Here is a 12,977-nt window from a genome sequence, read left to right on the forward strand (position 1 = left end):
AGAGAATGATATAAAAATGCTGATTTCATTAACTCTGACAGGGTAATACCGGTATGTGTGCCATTTAACAATCTAGTCTGCAACTATAATGACTTTCAGCATCCATCCTATCTGTACTGTGATGGTTTATCTGCTACCACTAAGATTAAGTTTTTCTTTTTGTTTCTACAGTGCCTGGTGCAACAAGGCCCATGGTTAGGGACACATGCATGTTATTATAGCAGAAATAAGAAATGCTAACCATAGTTCACTTCAGTGGGACTCAGTGTGCCCATATGGTCTGTCCATATGGAGCTGATTTCAGGATGGGTTCTTTATGTGCAGAACCTTACTGGTTCATAGATAAAAAGATGAAACTTTCAATAAGGAAAATTAGTAGAGAATAAAAAGTAAACCTGGTGGACAGAGACCATAATATTATTTTTCCTTTCAAATCTCACAAATTAAGAGCGAAGACAAAAATAGCAACACAGAAATTAAAATCATGACTACTTAGATTTGAGATGCTCATTAATTATGAATATCACTCTGCATGTTAACACATTGTTAACACTATAGCCAGGATGTATGCTGAGAGAATTGATAGCTAAAAGCAATGATCATATGTGGGGAGGCTGCTTCTGTCTTGAGCAAAATAATGGATACCTCTATTCCAGCCTGATAATGTTGCACAGCTTATAGACTACTGCTTGGTAGGCTGAGGTTAATATGATCATGTAAAAATTCCATGTCTCAAGACATCTGTGAAATTATTTCATCTTTGCAAAGGGGAATGCACACAAATCAATGTTAATAACAACATTCATATCTCTGACTTAGTCAAATGCCTTTAAAGCTTGATGATAATAACAAGCTGAAATCAGCAAAGTGAGTGTAGTGAGATGCAGCTGAGACAAGGATCAAGTGATAAGAAAGGAAAGCATTTCTAGCATCTAAGCCACTGCTTTTGAAGGCTCTGTCCATTGAAAGCATCTTGACCTCCCTCCAACACATTTATTACTACAAACAACTTTTCAGAGAAGCTGTATAGCATGGTTGCCAGCAATCCTGCTGCTTCAGTGCAGGGTCTGTGATGAAACACATCACAAAGTGAAGATAAAAGATGGCATTTTTTCTTGTACAGAAATGACTTCTTATGATTTAAGGCTGCAGGACAAATACCTCTGTAGGTAAATTTGAAGAGGTATAAATGTATGGATCACAAACAGTCTTTGCAGCCTTTATTAACATTAATGTGAATTTTTGTACATGCCTAAGGGAACAGCAGACCCCAGTAGCCCCATGTTAGGATTGTATTTACTCTTATAATTACTGGGGTTTGTTCATTTTAATTTTTATGTTCTGAAGCCACTGTTTACAGCAAACTGTTCTATCCCTTCTGCTTTTTCTTAATTGTAATTATGACAAGAGTGTGTTAGACTGAAAACAAGTCACACACTTTCTTTATTCCTCATTCAGATTTTCTTCCCCACTCCCTTGTCTACAAGTTGCTTAGTGAATTTATTCTGGAGCTTCTGTCCTTTACATGCAGCTTTCATTAAATATCACTTTTTGGGTACAATAGCTCCAGAACTGACCACGTACTTCCTGCTCCCATACCTGTAGTCCACAGAGAAGCTTACGTGGGATATGGGAAGGAGGATGTGAAAAACACTTCATACATCGCATGTATATACGTTGTAATAAATTCAGGACTGGCACAATATTTTTATTGGATTTTATGGTTGTATTATTTAATTTCTTGTTTACTCTCTGCCTTTGTAAAGGAGATGGATTGTAAAATGACTCCTCTGCAGTAGTCAGAATCATAACGTATATAAAGTGATTTGATTTATTACACAGGCCACAATATTTTAAGACTTCAAGTGTCACTTTGTAATTAAAGTGTCGGCAGAGCTGGGATGATTTTGAAGGGTAATGTAATGAAATTATTATTCTGAGGTTTGTCTGTTTCTTGTAAATTTTGTATACTCCTGGCATGTTCATTAGTCATGTGGTATTTATAGCATGGGCTTTCCAAGCATAGTTTCAGGGATTAATGTATGAAAAATTAACGTATAAATCTTTGAAAATCAGATTAGCAGGATAAAATAATAAGGCCATTGCCAAAATAAGAATAACAGCCAGGCTTCCCAATGTGTTAATGCTCTTTTGTAGGGCTCTGAAGATAGAGCACAGGTTTAAATGTGCCACGCTTTACGCATAGCACTAACTGTGCAGATTCATCTCGCCCAAGGGAGTCCTCTGTGCAGCACAAGCTAAAAGCATTGAGGACGTGGCCAAGCAGAGGGAAATCTGAGCTCTCAAATGGTGATGCTTATTGCTCACACTTTTGCTTCAAAGCCACACAGGTAAATACATTCAGCCTGCGTCACTTCCTTGAAGGTTTTCAAGCTCTACTGTGAACCACTCTTCCCTGCAGCTAAACTCCAGTTCAAGGTGGATGTAAACATGATATTCAATCTATGTTGGTATCACAATGGACTTCCAAATGCCTTTTGAATACCAAGATTATTTTTCATTATTTTTAACCATGGTTTTGTGGCTAATTAGACAAAAGTTACCATGAGATTATTTAGTAAGATTCTGTTTCAGAACAGGACTCCCTTGAGATGCCTTAGTCTATTTCATCAGCTTTCTGTCTGCTTGTCCAGAAGGCACCAGTCTGCCTCCTGCTCTCTCTCCTAGTCCTCTAGTGAAATGATTCAAATGTCTATCTCCAGAGACCTGAACTTAATCCCTGTTTTACCTGCCACATATCCATGGAGACACCTGCTTGCAGGTAAATAAATGTATGCATCTTAACTCCCAAAAGAAACTGTGTCTGCCAGATACAATTTGATTTTTAATTCGTTTCACCCTTTTTCTTTCATAAGGCTACACAAAGCCTTTACATTCTAAAAACAAACTTTGCAAGGAAATGTCAAAATAAAGCTGTTTTCATTTGAAATTTAGCAATTAATAAAATATTTTGCACATGAGTTTTTCTCTTGCCTGTGTGTGTTTGTTCTGAAGCCAGACTGTGTGTCTTCAGATGTTTGAAGAGATATTTAAAACAAAAAAAAGGTCAGTTTTTCATTAATAAACATAGGTTTGATCACTCTAAAACTAAAGCAAACTGATCTTGAAATTGGCTAAATGCATAAGAGGAAATTAGGACAGATGAACATTTACTCTGAGCGATTTTAATGAAATACATGGACTTTTTATTTGAAAATGGAATTCAGGCTATGATTCAATAAACTAAAATGAAAAAAAATGATTAAAACTTTTAGACAAATCATGTAATAAACCCAACATATAATGGTTCTGACTTTTTTTTTTTCCTTTGGTGAGGAACTGATATTCTGTTTATTTTTCTTTTGATGTACAGTGGGTTGGAGGATTTTTTTCCCTTTTAGGAAAAGTGGAAGAAGAAAACGAAACTGAAGAAAGTTATAATTACTATTATTCAAACTCAAACTCGAAATTTAACATCTATTTAAGTAAGATCAGGAATGAGGATCCTCAGTGTTCTCTATATTGCTGTGTTTTCAGATGAGAGTCTTTCTCCTTCCTACATTTTAATTGTTCCATACCCTCATACAATATGTGCTGCAATATTAAGGAAACTGAAAATTTAATGGTTTTAAAGTTTAAAAAACTGGCAATACAGCTATTATTCTATCTCCTTTATTCCAAAAAAGTATGTGGCAGCTGCAAAATCTCCCTTAAAAATTCTGATTATTCTTTGGTTGATTGCAAAACATATAATTTTTAAATATTTGACTAGGCATCTTTTTTCACACACTGTTTAATAAAAATTACTCATTTTCATTTATTTTTTTTAATGACCAGCAGCATGATATATTCTGTATCTTGCAAGCTTTAATATTTTCTCCCAACACCATCTTTCACAATATTATTTATATTGTATTAAAATTTGAAATTTCTATCATATTATTTTATTTCTGCCAAAAATATTTTTTTTTAAACTTGGAAGAGCATTTTTTCTAATTAAAGGCTCAAAACACAAAATAGAGTTGATTAATAATGAAATGAACTCTCTGAAAGATTGGATTTTCATGGTTTATCAAAATACAAATTAATTTCCAAGTATCCTAGCATATTTTTCTTCATCTTTCAGGATTATTTTAAAATTGGGTGTTACTAGGGAAATCATCTGGTAAATACAGATTATTCTGTATATGTACCTACTATGTTTGGTGTAATACACAATAATATCTTTAGTAATATATATATATATAATTGTGTTGCAGACTCATTTTACAATAAATAGTAAGAAATAGGTGTTTAGAGAATGCATTACAGATCCTTGTGAGGTAGATGTCTGAAAAGGCTGTAATGACTGCAAGTAAAATTATCCATTTCTCTACCTTGATCATTAAAACCTGGACAGACATACTCAGGTGCATACTTTTGCAGTACTATTTTTACTTGGTAAGACTTGAAAGTGAAAAATGTTTAACAAGTAGGCACCCCAAAATTTGGGGCATTCAAAATTATTAGTCTTTAAGAAAAAAAAAGTGCTATTCATGCCTTGTTATCAAAAAGGAGCGGCCAGAATCAAGGAATGAAAATAACTTGCTGGAAGACTTCTATTATAGAATTCAGCATGAAAACCTTCAGCTTTAATTCTCAGCAAGGAAAAGACTTGAAATCAGTCCAGGCATGAATATGAGCCTGGCACTCTCTGAGACATCCTCTTTGTTTGTTGTTTCCATAGTAATTGCATTTCAAAGTCAACATGCGTATAGACTCCTTTAGTCAAAATTGGATATTTTATTTTAAATAGTTCTGCTTTACATCTTCAGTACTATTTTTCTAGAAAGCAAGAAATACTCCATGTCATGTATTTGCTCATACAACTGGTATTGGTGAACTTTCCTTTTATTTGTAGGAAATGTCCTGTTCACTGTTAAAAAAGTTACTTATCTCTTAATATTTGTTGTTTCTATTTCAGAAGGTTGTCTAGAAATGAAATATAATAAAAGTCACAAAACAATTGATATTGCAGGAATTTGTGTTCTCTGATCTGTACTTTGAAGTGTATAGGTGGCATAGCTCTCATTTAACAATTAGAGCATTTATCCAGCCTATTTCTTTGTAAGGATGGTTTTGTAGAATTAATGCAAACTTATCAGTGCAGCTCAACAATGCATAGGCAAGTTAATTTTTGTGATAGATGCCTTTGGCAACTCAAGCAGCAACTCATGCAGGGATGTTTTTATCTCTGTTGCTTTCAAGAGGTAGGAAAATGTTTCAGTGAAGATGAATTCAAACTAGTGTCATACTGGGGAGCAGCACAAGGCATCTCTGCTGGGCTCAAGGACTGCTCAGGTTTACCCTGGTGAGGCAATGCATGATTAAATGTAAGGTTAAGATCACCTTTCTTACATCTCACCCTCCTTCAGATGTCTGAGTCTGGGCTTGTTACCTTGTATTTTCTTTCTAGTGGTGGAGAGAAATTGTCACCTTCTGAAAAGGATTAAACGGAACTATCACGGTTGTCTGTTTCAGGGTGAAATGACTGGACACATAGAAGGAGACAAGTGGAATGTACTGCAATCAGCTCTCTTCTGCATTATGTTCCTGAAAATTAAACTTTGTTATTGTTGTTAGTTTTGATACATACTCTCAAACACATTAAAAACAGGATTTGTGTGGCCTCAGCACAGGGCTTCTTTGTTTCTCTCCACCTTGTTATCTTTATCTGAGAATTAAGGCAAAATACACATTTATATGTCATACCAATACATTAACCATTTGCAGTTCTCTAGATGATGTGAAATATTCAAAGCCCAAAATGTTACACATGGAAAGATATTGATCACACTGAAATCAAATGCATGCAAGGACAGTTTAAAAAAACAAAAATATTTAAAAGTCACCCATAAATGTAGCTGTCATGGAAAACACCTGTCACCCAAATAGTAAGGCTGAATTCCTCCAACGTTTTTCAAGAAGTGAAATAGAAAACAGGTGTTTTGCCCTCATGAAATGAAGACAGTCCCAAAAGTAGAGCAGAACTGACACTTACTTCCAGTTCTGGGAGATCCCAAAATACCAGACCTAGAAAACTTGAGACATCACTCCATATAGAAAAGCTACAGGCAAATGTTTTTAGGAATTTCTGAGCTTTGCATCTTTTCACAGGGGAATCTGACATGGCATTTGAGGCAGTGTTTGCTTTTAATCACCATGTGCAAAATAATAACCACATACTGAAAAAAATGCAGACTCCTCAAGAAAACATCCATACAAAAGGGTTTGAAGTCCCCTCTCTTCACCGGCATCTTCTTATTTTTGGTGTAAGGGGCAAGATTAACCATATGCGTGTTGGCAGTAATTTTCACACTATGACTCACTTTCAGTCCTTCTCTCACTCTGTATTTATCACTCCTTAGCGGTGAAGAGATCTTCGGTCATGCTGGTAGGCATGTGCTATCAGGATGCACAATATTGCCCTGCAGTTTCCATGTGTTTAAATGCATTTTACCTAACATAACATTAAATGTGGCTTTGTTTCTTGCGAGTGGAAGATCAGGTTCAAAATAAATTGGCAGTACTTAATGCTAGATCACCCTAAAATTCACTAATGTACACAAAGCTTCCAGCAAACCCTTTTATGTGCCTGACAATGAGGTTATTTGAAAAGTGTTTGAAAAGAAAAATTTATGGTTGGTGTGTCAGTCCAAGTCTGTGGCGTGCAAAAACCCAATTTTGCATCAGTGCAAGTGAGCACACACACACACAAAAAAAAATCCTTTAATTTATAATGTAGCTAAAAACTCCTTGTAGGGAGACAGACACGTTGTGCCTATTATATCTGAACGTGAGCAAATGGGTGACAAAAGAACCTGGCATAAGCAGGAGGGCTTTTAGCATTTTCATGTGTTCTTATAAAACTGGAAGAAGCAGTCTAAAGCTTCCTTAGAGAACTCACTCAGAAATCTTTGCTTCTCCAACCTCCCAAGTGGTCTGCAAAGTCACAGTGCTCAGAACCCAATCAGTCCTTCAGTTTCTGAAATTAGCCTTAGCACTCAAGACCTTCAAAAATTTTATGCAATTTGGGGTTTTTTTGTTGAAACCATACTTTAACTAAAAGACTGGGATGATAAAGTTGTTTAGGCCAAGCCCATCTCATATGACCAGGGAGAATTTAAGATTAATTTAACCATTTAAGTCACAAGAATCTCTTACATCAGAAATATTAAACATATTTCTTCTTAACGTCTTTAATTTGTCTTATTTAATACCCTGCACAACTGATGCACCACTTGCTTTCTAAACTATTTATTTCTGGTGTATTCTATATGTTTGTTCCCTGGCCTGGGGAAAAGAAAGGATTTCCAGGAGCACACTTGGCCATTCATTTCTTTCAAATGTTTTTCTAGGTATATTAAGCCTCCCAGAACCTATAACTGGTGCACAAATAATGTTTTCAGTATTCATGTGAATAACCTCAACAAAATCTGCTTTGTTACCACCCACAAAATTGTTAAGCTTTTTTTTTTTGTTCCAGACCTTTGCTTTTTCTTCTGAAAAGTAGAAAATAGGCTTACTTTTTTAAATTTGTAAAACATACTCCAAATCTTTGTGTCTTTTGCTTTGTAACTACTCTAAGGATCATGCTGTCAAATATCAAGGAGGTATACGTTGTATTATTTGCACTGTTGTACAGTAGAGACCAGATGCCTGGTGACATCCGTGCTGAACATACCACTGGCTGCAGTTGGGCAATATTTAATCCACTTTTGTCATAGGAATTTCAAAATAAAGGCTCTTGTTGTTCATTTCCCTGCCACCTCAATGGCCCTTGGCAGATGCACTATGGATCCAGGAAGAGCAAGCTTGTACAGACACTTCCCTGGAGTAATTTCCCTTCCTCAAAGAATTTAGGGTTCCAAGACATGGTGCATTCATGTTCTATGATTCTGTGGCTTATTCTTTCCTGAATTTATCTGGTCAGTTTTTGAACTCATGAAAATTTTCAACTACAATGAACATAGCAGCTTAACTATGACTTGTAAGAAGAAAAAAGTCTCTTTTTGCTTGTTTCAAACACACTGCATTGAGTAGGAAAATGAGAAAAATCACTTATAATTCACTGTCTCTTTGTTACTCAAAACTGTCAGCTATTATCAGAATAATTTTACATTGGAAGGACTTTTCTTTCCCCATTTTTCCAGATGCCTAATGTCTTACCAAGACATTTTGTTCTTTATTCAGAGAGTTTTCAGTCTGAGTAATAGAGTTTCCTATCCACCGTTTGCATTGAAGTGAAATTGAATGTCAAGGTCTTATTTATATATTTATTTAACTGTGGATTAATTAGTGAAGTTCTAGAGAGAATGCAAAATTCAGTATGATTTGATTCTTCATTACAGTCATTATTTGGAAGGCAAGGGGGGAAATCAGAGACCACATATTATATTTGAGTCTTTCATGCAGCTGGGCCTTTGAGTTCTGTCAGACAGTTATGGAAGGTTAATAAGATTTTTTGAATTCTGAACAATATATGTCTTTTCCCCTTATCTTTCACATGCTGCAGAGAGGTTTAAATTAATAGAAACGTGAGTGGAGCTATTATAGTTGTCTTCTTTGTTATCTGCATTTTCTCCCTGCACTGATCTGGGAATGAAGGACCACGTGATCTCCCCTCTGTAGAGCTGGGGAAGCAGAAGGAAGACACACATCACTCTGTGGACCCATTGGGCTTGCAGGTCATCTCCTCCTTGCCCATTCCAGCACATTCCCCTGCTTGCAAATCTTAGAATAATAAGCAGACAGGAAGGTAGCAATCTGGGAATTAGAGAACAGTTGCTTTCCACAGCTTTCCTTCTCTCATTGTAGCTCATGGAAGATGTCTGTATGTTGTATATTGTAGTCTGTCAGCACGGTTTTAACCGATTTGCTCCTTCTTCCAGAGTTACCAAGATAAGCGGGGTTCAGGGGAGGCAAAAACTGCAGAACTCATTAACAATAACAATCACAAAGTTTGAGGGGTTCTCTGAGGTATCTGGAAGTCTAGCCAGCTAAACTTCTTCTCAAACTGAAATGAGGTGAAACTTACTGCAGGTAAGGATAATATTCAAAGGAGAATCTGAAAGCAGCATATGATATTGATTTCTTCTGTACATATGTTCTTTCCATTAGAACTGGCCCCGTTTAGTCACATTTTTGTGAGGTTTATTTTTCATTGTAAAAGATATTCTGTAGGTGTGTAAATTTCAGGGTCTTTTGCCATCTACAAAGTTTTTATTTACCTCAGAAAATCTCTCAGATAAACTTTAGAAAAACTGTAGTATTCACCTCGCCGCTTTTGAGTATTTAAAGGACTTTTTGGTAGCATGTTGAGAGGATCAATTTAAGAATAAAATAATGTGTGGTTGAATTTCAGAGAAAAATATGCATTTGAACTGCTTATTTGATGTACAAGTCCCCCTTCTACCTATAAGAAAAAGCTAGGTTTAATGGAAGCCCTGCAGCTCTTGGTCCAGAAGAGGTTATATGAGGTGACCTCATCCTCCAAGGGTCCCAGCTGATTTACATCCCTGTACCTGTCCCAACTGATCCTCTCATTCATTTTCCAAATTTAGTTTTTTGACACTGCACAGCTGTGTTTGCCTTACCACCAGCAGCTGCTGAGACCTGCTCTGTGGTAAATGTCACTCTCATGGTTTTTAATACACTGTTGATTATCTGTTTGCCAAAGTGTACACACACAGAAAACCAACACACAGCTACTAGCAGTTTTTATTCTTTTTCTGTTTCTCTGCAGAGCTGGATAAATGGAACAGGACAAGTCTGTAAGAAGCACCTAGAGTCACTTATTAGATACAGCTGGTTCTGAAGATGAGCCCAGCACCACGGGCACCCCAGGAGGAAGCTTCCCCCAGTCAACTTGCAGAGGCATCACTGGAATCAGAGAACACTGGAACAGAGGAAGGAGAGCATAGGCTTTTAATTGCAAGAGTAAAACCCTGCCGTTGGTTGGGACACAGCTGTGGGGAACCTGTCATGATGGCAGAGGATGCAGCTTTGCAATATGGGGGAGTCAGTCCAGGAGAGCTCCAACAGAGCAAAGGCTGGTGTTGCTTCTCCCCTAGTTGTTTCCACCACTAGTTTTGCACAGGGTAGATTGTTTGTCTGATCCCTCAGCAGGCAAGTTTCCCTTGGAAAATTAGTAGAACATTAACCCAGAAAAGACATGAATAATTTCCTTGTAGGTTGCTGACAAACCTTCAGTGCTTCCAACCTCAGTGAGCTCCTAGAAGAGATGGGATTTCCCGAAGCAGCACACTCTTATCCACCTAGTTAAAGCTGGGCCTGCTATCAAGGCCACAGGTATGAGCCACATAGTACTAAGAAATTGCATGACACTTTTCCTCTGAAAGTTGATAGGAAAGCACTCAGACTCACTTACCAAAATTTCCACTCTGCACAGCATGCTCCCAAAAGCCAGAAGTCAGGCCACCGTTCAGCAAAGATCTGAAAGCAGAGGCGAAGTGTAAGTGGAGTGTAACAAAACTGTAGAAAATACTGCTTCAGCATCCCCCTTATATGCTGTTCTGTCATCAAGATTGACAGGTATAAGGCAAGTTTTGTGAAGACTATAGATGGATAGATTGGTAACTACTTTTGTGGTGCTTGCTATCTTCAGTCTGTAACAGGGAGAAACTGGCTTTGCCTTCTGCTATAGTTTCTATACTTTCATTGCTCTGATTGCATCCGCACCTCTTCTCCCTTGCTTTGGCCTGCAGATCAATGATATTTTTCTTACTCCTAGAAGTTGCCTGTAATATTTGGCCTATGTTTTCATACCAGTCTGACTATATGTTTTCTGATGCATTAAGTCTGTATCTAGGTCTCCCAGTATCAGATCAAAAATAACATGGCTCATAATAAAAGCATTGATCAGATAATATTCACTAGTTCATATAATCTGAGCCCACTGGTTTATCCGACTGAATTTCCTGGCTGGTTAATAGACTACCTGTCTTTCCATTCTCTAATTGTCAACTGGTCCTTGTACTTATCCATCTCAAATAACCATATCTTTTTTTTTCTTTTTCTCTAGACGATTCTGATTTCCACTGGTAATTGGGCAGCATCAACTTTGTCTATCCAGCCTTTGTTAAAACCTCCACAGTTTTATGCTTGACTTTTAACCACAATTAAAATTATTCTCCACTTCCCCATCCCAATTTTTTTCCCCCACTCAACACAGCCAACTAGGCCTAAAATCCCCACAGAATTCCCAAAAAGTATTAACAAGCAATACTGAGGGATACTTCCTTCATGGTGCCATCCAGCTATCAGAACATTTTAAAAGCTACTAATATTACTTGAAACTTTGATTGCTTCAGTATTAGCAGCCCAGAAGGGAAATTACTGTGACATTCTACAAAAGGAAGACATGATATTTTGAAGATCAGCCTACTCAGCTCTGAGGAAATAAAGAATTAATTTTATGAGGTAATGTGAACATCCATTCAATGCTGTTGTTTTTCACTTGGAATGTTCCTTGTCCATAACTACATCAGAAAGCCACAGGCTGTGACTACATGAAGTTCAGTTTAGCATTGCAGCATAGTGTTGAAAATCTGATTGTAACACTGCAAGCAAGCCAGCAGGTGAGCTTCAGGAAGACTTCTCGCTACTCTGGGAGTTTTCCTTCTAGTAACTCTTGACAGGTCTATAAAGCAAGAGGGGCGTGTGTTGCTCCTGAGTCACATTCCTGATTCAAAGCTTCTCATTCATACCATTTCGCAGGGAATTCTGTGGTTAACCAGCTGCTTAGGAAACTCATCATATGACAACTCTCAAGACTCAGATCCTTGTTTTGTAACATTGAACATAAAATCTCGTTTGAATATTAAACCAGGGTATTGAATGTATTTGTATGTATGGCTTTCTGCATAAATATAATTCGAGGGATTTTCTGGTTCAGTCTGAGGCTCCACCTCAAGTTTCTCCCAATCTCTGTAGCTTTTCAGTGAAAAATTTAAAATATCATCAGAGATGGGTCTCTCCTCATGTGTAGTATTTTTGTAGCATCCATGGGAGGAACAGTAAACAAAATGGCAACGTTTCCCAAAGAGTCAGGTACAAATAAAATAAAACAAAACAAAACAAAACAAAATAAAATAAAATAAAATAAATTAGTAGCATTTCTACGAAAAAATCTGTTTTACAAGCCTAACATGGAAACCAGGGGAATTGGCTAAAAGATAGTAAACATCAGAGTATGGTTAGTAATATTTTTTGAAAAAGCAAACCCTTGTCCTTTGCCCTTCTTGCTCCAGGCTCCCCCATCACAGGCTCCCTGGAAGCAGGATTCAGGGATAATCCCCTGAATACATGAGGCGTAGAAGCCAACAGGATTAAGGCACCTCGTGCTCCTCAGCATGGTCATGTGATGACCTCCTGATCCCGGCAAAGGCATTGTTTCCCAGCAAGGTTCTCACTTCATTTGCCTATATGTTGTTCTTGCCCTCCCTAAGCACAAGGAAATAATTCACAAAGCTTTTTGTAAGAAACAAACCCAAGAAAACCACCCTTACTGATAGCAGTAGTAGCTGAAAAAAAAGAAGGAAATTCATGTGCGATTTGCCCAGCAGTAAAACAACAGTTGTCCTCTTGCAAGGGGCAACTTCAAAGAATGTCTAACTTCTAAATCTGCTCATGCAGCTCTGTCAGCTCTGCTCAGGCTAATGTACAAGAAGAAAGAGGTGGGTGGTCTGGAGGCTGCCCAGTAACATATTGAGTAAAGAACACAGATACGGTGTTTGCAAACTGCTTGATGGGAGAAAAACAGGAGTCAATGGTTTTTTTCCTGATCCAGAGACAGCTGCTCCAAGGGCTTTCTGAAAATCTATTGGTAGATTGTCTGTGTTCCCCACAAAACTGTGGAGAAGACTGTCATGCAGAGTTCTGTGTGTCATCAACTGTGAAAACACTATCAATTCTAG

General features: G+C 37.3%; 1 long non-coding RNA gene across 1 annotated transcript; it reads right to left on the minus strand.

Moving 5' to 3' along the window:
- Window positions 1-9,761: 9,761 nt before the first annotated feature.
- LOC108447071 lies at window positions 9,762-12,358 on the minus strand. Its single transcript, XR_001862457.1, has 3 exons — window positions 12,285-12,358; window positions 10,430-10,494; window positions 9,762-9,937 (listed from the first exon to the last, which is right to left on the minus strand). It is a non-coding gene; the product is annotated as an uncharacterized LOC108447071 (long non-coding RNA).
- Between the last annotated feature and the right edge of the window lie 619 nt (window positions 12,359-12,977).

This window comes from Corvus brachyrhynchos, unplaced genomic scaffold (assembly GCF_000691975.1).
Source record: "Corvus brachyrhynchos isolate BGI_N302 unplaced genomic scaffold, ASM69197v1 scaffold44, whole genome shotgun sequence".
NCBI lineage: Eukaryota > Metazoa > Chordata > Aves > Passeriformes > Corvidae > Corvus > Corvus brachyrhynchos.